Source organism: Medicago truncatula, chromosome 1 (assembly GCF_003473485.1).
Source record: "Medicago truncatula cultivar Jemalong A17 chromosome 1, MtrunA17r5.0-ANR, whole genome shotgun sequence".
Taxonomy (NCBI): Eukaryota; Viridiplantae; Streptophyta; class Magnoliopsida; order Fabales; family Fabaceae; genus Medicago; species Medicago truncatula.
Window position 1 is genome coordinate 2,081,426 of NC_053042.1, and position 14,237 is coordinate 2,095,662.

The following is a 14,237-nucleotide window of genomic DNA, read 5'->3' on the forward strand; positions in this document are numbered from 1 at the left end:
GGTGGGGCCGTGAAAACAAACACAGACTATGACATTTTCGATAAAAATTACATTTTAAGATTTTAATAAGATTATAGTATTATTGATGATTTGTCAAACTCACTACGAATCTATACATACGCTTAGATCTGATTCCCATGACCGCGCTGCATGGTAGAGCGGTCACACCTACCGATAAATCAGACGGAAAAAAGTTTCTCCTTTTGCTTATTCCTTTAATGCTATTAAATAAGGAATTAATTAACAAAAAAATAATTATATACAACAATCTTATCAACAAACCATATAAACAAACATAACATAATTTATAAAGTAATATAAATTTTTCCTAAAAGATTATATCTAAATAATGTTAATTACCATGAAATACATATAGTTGGCGGCACTAAGACACAATACAAAGATTAGGAATTAAATCTTTAAGAGTATTGCAAAAAGGATACGGGTGTTATTTAAGTTATACATATAGTTGGCGGCACTAAGATGGAAAAGACTAAGTGATATTTTTTTATTTTTTTTTGAGCAAACTTTAAGTGATATTATTAAACTTTAGTGTTATATAATCGAAATAGTCCATCAAACCAATTTGAGTGGATATCAAACACACTGCTAGTGTTGTCCAATAGTTAGATCAAAGTTGCAATCGAACTAACAATGATGTCAATAAATCAACCGTAGATTTAAGAATTGGTAAAACTAGACATGTGATTTTCAAAGACACTTGATTAAGGATAAAAAATGGTTCACTAAAAAAAGAAAAAGAAAATACTAAAAAAACACAAGGAAAAAAAAAAGCTAGAAAGAAAAAAGTTTGTACGAGAGAAAAACAAAAGACGACACATATAAGAAGAAGATAGATGCACTTCACCGCCATGAGAAGGGCAAGAAATGAATGTCAGATCCAAGACGTCGCAACCGCCGCCACTAGAAGAAGGACGAGAAATGAATATTAGATCCAAGATGCAGCAACCACTTCTTTTTCATGAATATTGAGTAAAATGGTGGGGATTTAGGGTTGCAATTGTTGGACTTTGGTTATGTAAGTTAAATATAGAATGCTATAAAAACTGAAATAGGTTGCACATAGAAAATGCAAAAATCACATTGTTGTCGTCATTCAAAATTAAGAAGCGTTACAAACTCTGGGAAAATATGATAATTATGTATCGGTCTTGTGTGTTGGAAGGTGAAAAAATCATATTGCTACTATGCTACTCAAACATTTGGTATACAAAGTAGCATAAACATTCCTATGATAATTACCCTTAACCTAGCGATAATAAAAAGTCCAATAACACATTATCTAATTCCTTCTCTAAAACTTACAATGCATTAACACGACGCATCATGAGTTTGTCGATTAAAAAACAAAAAAAAAATTAATAGAATGTATTTTTATGAACAAGTCAACAATCTACGAAGAGCAAGCAACAAATGACAATGTAATGATCTCATGCTGAAGATGGTGATGTGTCAAATGACAAACAATCTCAATGTGTTTGGAGCATCCATGAAAGATTGAAGTGTGGGAAACTTAATGCAAATCGTGTTATCACAATACATAGAAATTGGTTCATAAAGTAACCAACGAAACCATACTTTTTTTTGGCAGTGGTGGATGTCATAGCATGATACTTAGATTTTGTAGAAAAGAGGGACATTGCCTTGTTTTTTTTACTCCTCTAAGAGATGAGAGAATTTCCAAAAAAAAAAAAAAAACCATGTGTTAGACCTACAACCAGTCGAGTCACCAACTCAATCATCGATGACAAAAACAACATGCTTTAAAACTAAGTTCTCTAAAAGATAAGGGCGAATAAAAAGTAATATATAAAAATAAGATAAAAATATCATCCCTAAGGTATCTTGATTTATTTTTCTCAGATATTAAAATTTGTTTTAATATTTTTCAATAACTAAATTTGGTCTTAAGATTTGTCTGACAAACTAAAATCAATCTTCACTTAAAAAAATGATAATATTTACATTGATTATTTTTCCTCACTATTTAAACATTGATTATAATTAAAAATTACATGCCAACAATATTTTTGAAATTTATTTTTTTAAGTTAGGAAATTTTCTTTATTCCTATAATTTAATGCTTTTACTAAATTTATTATTTAATACTTAAATTGGTATTTTTCTTTATTTGAATAAATTTATGATTTTATTAATTATTACTTAATTCTTAAATTGCATTTCTATGTTAGGAAAAATGATTTATTTTATATGATTAGTCACTACAACTTTTTCCTTTATTCGAAAATAAAAAACTTTTTCCTCTCACAATAGAAGGCAATACAATTCATCAAATAACATAAAACTAATTTTTCTATGATATATTCAATTAATATTAATCATTTGTTGAATCTGATATTTTAATAATTTGATATAAAAATACATACATCGAACGTATATTCAATGAGAATAAATTAAATATCTTTGTGTTTATTTTTTTCAAATTTAATGGATTAGGATGAATTTAGAGAAAACATTCTTAATAAAAAAATTGTAGCTCGTGAAAGTAATTAAAAGTTACGTATCCATATGATGAATCGTAATTAATTTAGAGTGAAGCAAAATTTGTTCTACTTAGGTGATAAATTAGGAGTTTATTTGAGATCACGTCCTTGTCAGTTGTCACTACTTGGTAATAAAAATCCTAATTGTAACATTTTAATATTCTATGATCACGATAAATTAGCTAGTTAGACTAATTAAGATCAATTCCTTGGTTCAAAGTCTCATTTACCTAACAAAGACCTTCAATTTCTTAGGTGAACAAATGCCATCTAAAGTACGACCGAGTGCTAATTTTTTACGTTACATGCAGACAATTAAATATCCCAAAAACAATCATCTCTACTAAACAATTATCCTATATCCAATTACAAAGTTTATTTTTCAATAGCGAATTATACCCTAATTTTACTTCATAAGACCAAAATATAAAAAGCATTATGCCCAACGATAGATGAATAATCACAGACACACAATTGAAATAAAAAGGTTTCATGAATTACATAGTTTAAGCATCTTTAAAGAGACTCATCTACATCATAATCAAGGGAGACATAACTACTCATAATAGTGACAACATTAAAAACTAATATTGGAGAACTATCTTCCCATTAGGCTTTGACGGAAATGTCAAACTTTTTTTTTTTTAAGCAAAAAGAGGTGCAGATGGTGAACCAACTGCAACACCCTTAAAATATATAAATAGAAAGAAACAAAAACAAAAAGAGAAGGGGGGACATAAACCAAAACCTTCTCGGACAAGAAAAAAGCAAAACAAGAAAAACAAAGCAAAAAAGAAATAAAAAGCAACAAAAAGCCAAGAGATAGGAAGGAAAGAACGAAACCCACTGAAAGAACTCAAATCAAATCGGAGGTCTTCCTTTAAAACGAGTGTTATGTACTTGAAAACCTTTCTACACATTCTTCTTCTTTTTCTTGAAAACCTTGAGGAAGGAAATGTCAAACTCATCAAAGAAGAATTGGTTTTCGTAAAACAAACATGGAATGAATCCATGTTACAAGAGAAGGATAAAAAGATAAAACAAAAGACATTTTAATAAATAATTCTACATAGGTGATATCGTCCTCAAGGAAAGCCATGTGGCAATCAAAATTCATTAAAAGTATTTGAATGCGCTTTTGTAACAATCGCACGGATCAAATTGAATTTTGGATTCCTTTTTCAAAACTGAATCAAACCAAATGAAATACATAACTATTATTACTTATTTCTTTATTAGTTTAGTATATTGCATAGGGAAGTCAACAATTGAATATGATGTGCAAATTCATCACTTTCCCTAAAAATTCACCACTTATCAGGCTTCCAAATGGATAACAAGATTATCCCTAAAGGTTCCTTAGCCATCTAAGAATAAACATGCTCATTATGGGAAAACTCTCGCATGAGAGATTTCTTCTTCACCATCTCGACCTAAAAAATAGATGAAAAAGGAGAATTTGACATGTGTCAAACTCACCCTTCCACCACTATTCAAGTGAAAGGGTGGAAAAGGGTTTGCGTCCACACCCTACCATGTTGTAAAAGTTATTGTCCTAAAGCAACAATGCCATTTCTAGACAACTCTCGCATATGAGGAATCACCATAATATGAAAACCATAAAAAAAAAAAAAAAAAACCAAAAACAACCATTAAATCTCGCATAGAACTACACTTAACAAACCCAAAAACTCACTAGAAACAATTCTCTCTGCCCACAATAAAATAAAAATAAATAGTTTATGTCATACACATTATCTAGTATGTCTCCTTAACTTATCACATAATCTAACGACCGTTACATGATCATAAAAAAGAAAGAGAAAACAACATACCAATATGAGAAACATAAAAATATCTCAATTCGACATCATATGACATCACTGTTAAACCTCGAATACACGAAGCAGAAAAGAATTCAGACAAGTTGTATCTCCACCTCAGATCGTTCACTTCAGTGGTTTAGAAGTCGTTGGTTCATTTTTGGGAATCGAGAAATATAAGTCGTAATTTTGTCGTACAAATTGAAGGCTTTTCTCCTCGGAACTACAACACTAACAAGTCATGACCTGCTCTCTGAAACAATGAATTTAGAGATAATTGTTTTAGATAAGACTCAAAGCCCAATCCGTCTCCAGGCCAAAACCAACTCTAATCCAAACTTAACATACATGCCTAAACATGTCAAATATTTACTTCATGGGATCCCACTCTATGTAACATCTCTTTGACGTTTAATGGCCACAACAAATAGTTACTCAAAGTCGTTGGGAGGTCGTTGTCCGTAACGATACATCTTTACTACTCTTTGGACCTGGACATATTCATACACCAATCACAACAACATGGTACACACTCTCTAATCTTAGTACCTTTCATTCTTGTTGGGTTTTTACTAACTTAAGCGTCAAAGTGTTTACATGTATCACCCTTCAATCACATTGTAACGAAACACAACTCTCCAGCCCGACCAACCTTCTTAGTCTAATCAGATTAATAGTGAAAACTATATTACTTGAATTAAAATAAATTAATGATTAATTACAAATAGTAAATAGTTATATCATGCTAATTAACAACGAAATCAACCAACAATCATATAAGCTAGAAATAGATCTTAGGGAGAGATTACCGCCTATTTGGGTTCCACAATGCTCAAGAGATTAGTCTCTGCAGTTTCGCGTAGAGAATACCCGATTTACATAAAAAAAAAAGAAGCTAGAAATAGATTAAAAATGAGAGAAAAGAACAAAAATTTGAGGTGACTTGGTGCGTTTTTGGCATATTTTCTATATACAAAAGTCACTATTATTATTATTATTATTATTATTTTAGTAGTGATTGTTTAGAATTAAAAAAAAAATATCAAAAAATATATTTTTGGGTTCCACAATGCTGGAGAGATTAATCTATATGTAGTTCCTTGCAGAGGATAACTCGGTTTACATAAAAAAAAAAAACAAAAAAAAGCTAGAAGTAGATTAAAAATGAGAGAAAAGAACAAAAAATTGAGGTGACATGGTGCGTTTTTGGCTTTATTTTTTATATACAAAAGTCACTTTTATTATTATTATTATTTTTTTAGGTCAGGTAGCCTAGTGGCTAGAAATTCACTTTTAAAGTGAACTAGACCATTGACCCGTGCTAACGCACATGTCATTTAAAAAAGATAATATTCACTGAAAAAATAAGACACTGTAGTTCGCGTGAATCTAAAAATTGTCGTGAATCAAAGCATAATGTCAATATCAAAGACTTTGTTATTGTTCCATAATTCTAGTACGTAGTTCCTGTTACTTTAAAATAACATATAATTTTGAAAGGGAAATTGAAGTTCGTTGACATGCAAATAGTTTCAATAAGTAAGAAAATGAACAGTACACAAAAAAGTCCTACACATTACGGAAAACTTCTCTGTAGACCACATTTGATGCAACATCGATATCATCGCCGTCGTCGTCATTAATCAATATTTTTAAACCACCTCTCGAAGTAACCCGTGATATTGCGACGTACAACTGTCCATGTGAAAAAACAGGAGACGGTAGATAAACACCAACATGTTTCAACGACTGACCCTGACTCTTGTTAATAGTCATTGCAAATGAGACGACAGATAACGGAAATTGCCTTCATGTCAAGCAAAACCTCATAATTTGCTAACCCGTGCTACCACACGGGTCAATGATGAGCACAATATATTAGTAATTTAGGAGTTCAACATCACATAAAAACCGTAAATTAAAATAACATGAAATATATAGCTATATTATGTAGGTAAGGTATGATTTACAATTAATGTTTTGCAATGATCATGCTTATAGTTAATGGTAAGTTAAGCATATTTTGAAGACACAATCATATGCTTAGATAGATCCTTATTCAGCCAATAGAATATCACATGAAGCATTGGGCCAATCCTTATTAAAACAATGATATGAATCATAGTTTACAACTTAATTTGTAGTTTGCATAGCTCAGGGGATATCTAAGACACAGTCACATCAGTATAATCAACCACCACCGTATAAATTATCACCGCGAGGGCCTTCTTGCAACAACCACCACCGCATAAACCTCCTTCTAGAATATAACAAACAAAAAAAGAGATGATAATAAATTAGATAGCAATCCAATTCAAAAAGTCATCGGATTACAAATAACCAAAAATCAAACTAAATAAATGCTCATACTCTTATTTCAACCCCGAATTTGAAAATTCCTGAACTGCAAAATAAACAAACCAAACCCCACACCAATCATATAACAATTACTTTGATTTTGTAAGAAGCCTAAAAAGCTGTTGCAAGCTATTTTGTACAATAGAGGAATTGAATGGAAAGAAAGATGTGTGGTTAACCTTAGTCACAGAAAAGAGGAGGAGCAGCTAAAAATCCATTTGATTTTTCTTCTCAATGTTAACACAATAACAATGTTTCTATATAAACACAAAAATTAAATTAGAATGAAACAATTAAATCATTGTGGAGCCCTGTTTGTTACATACTTAATGAATTAATTAATTAAATCAATTCCATTGTAAGATAAGCTAATAATTTTCGCATGGAGAGAGAAAACACACTTGCAATTTTGAAGTGAGATGAATAAGTCATGACCAAGTGTAACAACGAAGCCTATCTGCAACTTTCTGGATAGAACCAACCCTTCCAGCTTCTTGGTGATAAATCCAACGACATAGTGGGAACCATCAGAGAAAGTGAGGCAATTTTATAAAAAAAAAAAAAAAAAACTTCTATACAAACTCAAAAAAAGGGAAGAAAAAATAATAATTAGAATGAAACAATTACATAATGAAAGTGAAATAAACAAACATACCTGCATATCCCCAAATCCACATTTCCATCAACAAAATCTGCAATTTGTAAAATAAAGCTACAGATCAAAACATGGTGGAGAAAGAAAAAACATTGAAAATCATTGCATATATCATCATCTTACACAAATGATATTAGCAGATTCAGAAATTCTATGGGAGTTTAGACCAGTCAACCTCCAAGGATGCGAGTAACAAAATCTATTAGCAAAAGCAGCAGGAAATAATGATTTGTTTTGTTAAAAAAAAATAGGAGTGATTTGTTTTGTTCAAAAGAATAGGAGGGATTTGTTTCGTTCAAAAGAATTGGGAATTTCTGCAATAAAATAGGAACAATTTGTTAATAGGAGTGATTTATTTTTCTTTTTTTTAAGTTTATCTGTTTAGTAGGAAACAATTTTTTTAAAAAAAAAAAATAGGAGATTTCTGCAATTTGATATTTTAAACATGGGTAATACAGTAAAAGCAAGCACTGAATTTAAGTTAAATTAGGGCAACAATTAGCATTCGGGTTAACTTTAATAAATAAAAGATAAATATAACTAGACCATTGACCCGTGCTAACGCACGTGTCATTTAAAAAATTAATACTCACTGAAAAAATAAAACACTGTAGTTCGCTTGAATGTAAAAATTGTCGTGAATCAAAGCAAAATGTTAATTACCATAGACTTTGTTATTGTTCCATAATTCTAGTACGTAGTTCCTGTTACTTTAACATAACATATAATTTTAAAAGGGAAACTGAAGTTCGTTGACATGCAAATAGTTTCAATAAGTAAGAAAATGAATAGTACACAAAAAAGTCCTACACATTACGGAAAACTTCTCTGTAGATCACACTTGATGCAACATTGGTATCATCGCCGTCGTCGTCATTAATCAATATCTTTAAACCACCCCTCGAAGTAACCCGTGATATTGTGACGTACAACTGTCCATGTGAAAAATAACAAAGATGAATCCAAAACGACGTCTAAAAATTTCAATAAACAGATAGCTACCTCAGTTGACTCAATCATGCTTTCAATTGTCATTCGGTTAGTGTTCAGCAAGTCATCTGATAAAGACGCGGAGCTGTTCGTTGAAATTTGGCTGACACTTCGGGTGAACTGTATTGATGCATTTTTCATTCTAATAAAAGGGCACCAATGTTAATAGAAGAGTGGTGAGACCTCCAGACAACTTAATTACGACCCAAAAAACTTGCCTTTATTCTAAAGCATATAAAAATGTAAATGGTTACCGTGTCATGTACGCAGCGACATCAAGCAAATCGCCATTAAGTATCAACTTAGTCCCATTAAAGGCATTAGCAACTCCCATAGCACCTAATTTTTTAAAAAATCAACAGCAAGTGAACATAATTTCACATTTCATTGTTGATATCAGCAGAAAGCACAAACTTAAAACACGACATACCTAAATACATGCGTGTCTTGCAAAACTGCAATATCAATATAGTAGTTGTGTCGTTGTCATGGTTGCCAAAAAAGGTCACAATTTTGTCAGCATGCTCACCCCAAAGAGAGCAATGTAAGCGGTTGTTTCTGTAATAAAATATTACCAAAATATCAATTCAGGAACATAAGGTATATTAAAATTATATTACAACCAGGTACAAAGAAAGAGACAAATCTTACTCAAGATCTTTTAAAGTGAGATCAATAACCCTGCTTTTCCTTCCGTCCTTTTCAGTTTCCCTTATATCACCTCTTTCAATTACATGACCAATAACATTTGAAATTACGTATACAAAAGCAAAAACAAATGTATGAAATTCCTAAACGAATGCTTATAGGTAGAAATAATGTACAACACACATTCAGAATTGAAGTCTTACCCGTAGATACTTCATCGGCAGTTGAAGAGAGAATTTCATTGAATGGCTTGAACTCAAAAACGTTCATAGGGATAGCAGGCAAGTGTACTTTGGTAAAAGTTGAATTGTGCATCATACTAAGCTTATGTTTGTGTGAAGTTACCTTATAAGGACTTTCATTAAAACCTACAATTGCATTTTCAAGCTGATATGTACCCCCTTCTTGAACCATGGACCTGAACTTTGCCACCAAATCTTTTCTAGCTGTGGCGTGAATACGTCCACCCTATTGACGACAACAACAACATTAAACAGCTGGTTAAATTACATAACTAAAAAACAACAATGACATTAGTTTAATTTTAAAGCTAAGAGTGCAAACATGCAGAAACCTTTTCATCGACCAGTAACATGTTCATGAAAATGATGCTAGCGGGGACCTTCTTCTCTCGAATCAACCAAATGTGAGCAACTCGCACACACATCTTGAGATTCTTTCTTCCTCCAGAAACAGCTGAGATTGGAGTGTATTTGGCAGACATCATTGGCTTGTTTTTTCCTTTCCAAGAGAGAGGATGCTTATTTAGATTGAGATGGTTTGGCTAATAGGTTATGATATATTTATAGGAAAAAGGTGGAATACGTGTGAGTATGATATGTCGGTTGAGCAATAAAGAGTATTAGTTATCAGGATAAGCACAAAATAGTGGAAAAAAAATTAGGAAATGACCAACATTTTAGGATAAAGATTAATATGAATAAAATGAAATTAATATTGTTGATGGGGCACTTTGTTTTACTTAAGAATTGGCATTTTTTTTTACTTAAGAATTACCATAGTTGATTCGCCAAAACATATTTTAGAGATGTGGATGAAATGTGTAGTAGTTACTTGAATGAGAGGAATTAGGATTTTTAGTTTGTTTCCACCCAAAACATATTTTAGAGATGTGGATGAAATCCCCTACTTATTTGAATGAGAGAAATAAATTTTAGTTTGTTTCCACCAAAAAGTTACTTTAGAGATGTGGATGAAATCTCTTAGTTACTTGAATGAGAAGAATTAGGATTTTTAGTTTGTTTCCACCGAAAACATATTTTAGAGATGTGGATGAAATCCCCTACTTATTTGAATGAGAGAAATAAGGATTTTAGTTTGTTTCCACCAAAAAGTTAGATTAGAGATGTGGATGAAATCTCTTAGTTACTTGAATGAGAGAAATTAGGATTAGGATTTAAGTTTGTTTCCACCCAAAACATATTTTAGAGATGTGGATGAAATCTTTAGTAGTTACTTGAATGAGAGGAATTAGGATTTTTAGTTTGTTTCCACACAAAACATATTTTAGAGATGTGGATGAAATCTTTAGTAGTTACTTGAATGAGAGGAATTATGATTTTTAGTTTGTTTCCACCCAAAACATATTTTAAAGATGTGGATGAAATCCCCTAATTATTTGAATGAGAGAAATAAAGATTTTAGTTTGTTTCCACCAAAAACTTAGTTTAGAGATGTGGATGAAATCTCTTAGTTACTTGAATGAGAGAAATTAGGATTAGGATTTTAGTTTGTTTCCACCCAAAACATATTTTAGAGATGTGGATAAAATCTTTAGTAGTTATTTGAATGAGATGAATTAGGATTTTTAGTTTGTTTCAACCCAAAACATATTTTAGAGATGTGAATGAAATCCCCTAATTATTTGAATGAGAGAAATAAATTTTAGTTTGTTTCCACCAAAAAGTTACTTTAGAGATGTGGATGAAATCTCTTAGTTACTTGATTGAGAGAAATTAGGATTAGGATTTTAGTTTGTTTCCACCCAAAACATATTTTAGAGATTAGGATTAGTAATTGTTAGTAATAATGTTAAGAGGAGACGTTACACAGCTATGCTACTAAATTGATTCTAGTAATTGTTACTAATAATGTTACTAAAAGCCATGTTACTAAAATGCTTCAGTAACACAGCCATGCTACTAAATTGATTCAGCAACACAAAAACAAACACAAATATATAAATCAAAAAGCAAAGCAAGCAAGGCTAAATTATTTATGAAATTCAAGGGACATTTGCTAAATTCAAAGACAAAAAAAATAGATGCTTCCAAAACTCTAAGAAACTAAAACTTAAAATTCAAATTGGAAAGGTCTTGCACAATTTATCTAAACATGGACTAATTGTAAATAACATCAAGGTAGATGGTATCATGTGACCCAACCATCGGAGCATCCCCTCTGATCTTCACACCTTCACGGAGCCTGCGAGCTTCCACAAACCTATTTCAACGCCGTCCTATCTTGAAATGTTCATAAGGAATAGTTGCAAAAGTTAGCTCACAAACGGAAAAGGAACAAAATAAGTTAAGGTGGACACGAAAAGTGTATCATACCATACAACCTTTTGTAACATCATACTCAGTTAATTTTTTTCGAAATCAAGAACCATGTCACTAATATTGTGACAATAAGCAAGAAGAGTGTTATTGGGGGGAGATACTCATCGAAAGTTGCTTGCAAATTCATCTTGTCAAGAAGGAAATGCATAGGGGGATCAAAAACCGGGTAGGGGATATTCTTGTGAAACCTATCAGTCAAGTGTATATCAAACTGTCCGTCACCCACAAAAACCAAGGTAATCCGGGCACCAAGATCGATTCCGTAAAAGTCACGAATCGCTTTCCATCCCTTTGTGAGAAAAAAATGCTTCGTTTACTCTGTCAACCAATACTTCAAACTTGTTGGACTTAGGATCAGTCAATATTGCATAACGCCCAATTTGATCTCCGAAATCACCGCCAAACATGTTTGGCAAGCATACTGCACCCTAAAAAAATAACAAACAAAAACATCACACACGTTGATAAAATAGAATGCAAATAATTAAGAATAGATATATTTCGCAAAAAACACATACAACATCAATGTCATATTCAACGATATATGATATGTATTTCAGTCTGAGCTTGTTGATTGCTTTGTCAAGATCAGAAAAAGGGTTTTTCACCAACGGACCTACAAAAGATTAAAAGGGATTGAAAGAATGAATTATACTTTAAAACAGCGATAAATGTTTCTGGAAGCCATGTTGAAAAGAGATTTCGGTTTAGGAGAAATGATTAAAATATATTGGTGAGGGTTTGGAGGAGAGAAAGGTATGGTTTTAAAAAGAGATTTCGGTTTAGGAGAAAAGATTAAAATATATTGGTTAGGGTTTGGAGGAGGGGAATTATGAAATTTGGTTTAGGAGGAGTGAAGTTAGATGGTTAGGGTTTGGAGGAGGAGAATTAGGAAATATGGTTAGGTTTTAAAGGAGGGAAAAGTTGCTAAAATATTAGGTTAAAATTAGGGCAACAAAGCTTTGTTTAGGAATAAGAAGATATATTAGGGTAAATGAGTTGAGGAAGTGAGGAAAAAAATATGGCAACAGAAAATATGGAAATCAATTAGATAGGTTTTAGGAGGAGGGAAATTAGGAAATCATGGTTAGGGTTTGGAGGAGGGGAATTAGGAAATATGGTTAGGTTTTAAAGGAGGGGAATTAGGTTTTAAGAGGAGGGAAATTAGGAAATCATGGTTAGGGTTTGGAGGAGGGGAATTAGGAAATATGGTTAGGTTTTGAAGGAGAGAAAAGTGGCTATAATTTTTTAGGTTAAATATTAGTTGGAATTAGGGCAACAATGTTAGGTTTATAAATAAAAAGAAATATGGTTAGGTTTTGAAGGAGGGAAAAGTTGCTAAAATATAAGGTTAAAATTAGGGCAACAAAGCTTTGTTTAGGAACGTTTAAGAGAAATGTATGGTTTTAAAAAGAGATTACAGTTTAGGAGAAAGGATTAAAATATATTGGTGAGGGTTTGGAGGAGGGGAGTTAGGAAATATGGTTTATCGAAATCAATTAGATAGGTAGAAATTTCAGTTTAAGTGAAAGGTATGGTTTTAAAAAGAGCTCTCGGTTTAGGATAAAGGATTAAAATATATTGGTGAGGGTTTGGAGGAGGGGAGTTAGGAGATATGGTTTATGGAAATCAATTAGATAGGTTTTAGGAGGAGTGAAGTTAGGAAATTATGGTTAGGGTTTGGAGGAGGGAAATTAGAAAATATGGTTAGGTTTTGAAGGAGGGAAAAGTTGCTAAAATATTAGGTTAAAATTAGGGCGACAAAGCTTTGTTTAGGAATAAGAAGATAAGTGGGGTGTCCGGGGTTCGAACCCCGGCCCCTGCATATGATAATGCATTGTCCCTGCCAACTGAGCTATGCTCACGGGGACTTTTATTATTATTATTCTTTATTATTATTATTATTTTAGTAGTGTTTGTTTAGATTTTTTTTAGGGATTTTATAAACAACATTTTATCAAAAAAAAATATTGAAAAACTATTAGGATTAATTTTATTTTTTAAAATCTATTTTTTTTTTTTTTAATAAAACGAAGGTACCAGATGAACAAGTTAAAAATTATTTATTTTTTAAAATAGGATATTTAAGAATAGTTTTTTTTGGTTATATGATATTTTTAAATAGCTTCAAATTTTTTAAAACGTCCCTAAAAAACTTATATATTTTTACACAAACTTTATTTTTTTAAGCTGAAACAAACTCATCGTCAAACTTGCCCAATAAACCATCGAATATATTTGTCTTAATAGGTTTTACTCTTTTTTTATCTTATCTTATCATATGGTTTTCCATTTATTTTAACAATCAATCAAGACACAAATTCTTCCAACACTGTGTACTAATTTATTTATGTTACTGCTGTGTAATAGTCTTTATAAAAAAAAATAAAATTAATTTATAATAAAAATATATTTTAACCAACATAGGTTAATCAGTTTGATAAGCGTTGATTTTCATGTGTTTAAATAACACAAGTACCTTTCATGGTTAGCTTAATTACTTCCATATTTTGACACTCAGCAAAAGACATGTCTTGCTTGACTTTGACAATATGAGGCTCCTGCGGGTACATGTTTCCAAAGTCTCACATTGGTGCTTTCTGTGTTTCTTTGAGTAAGTCCAAGAAAAAGGTTCAAAATTAAAAACTTCACCAAA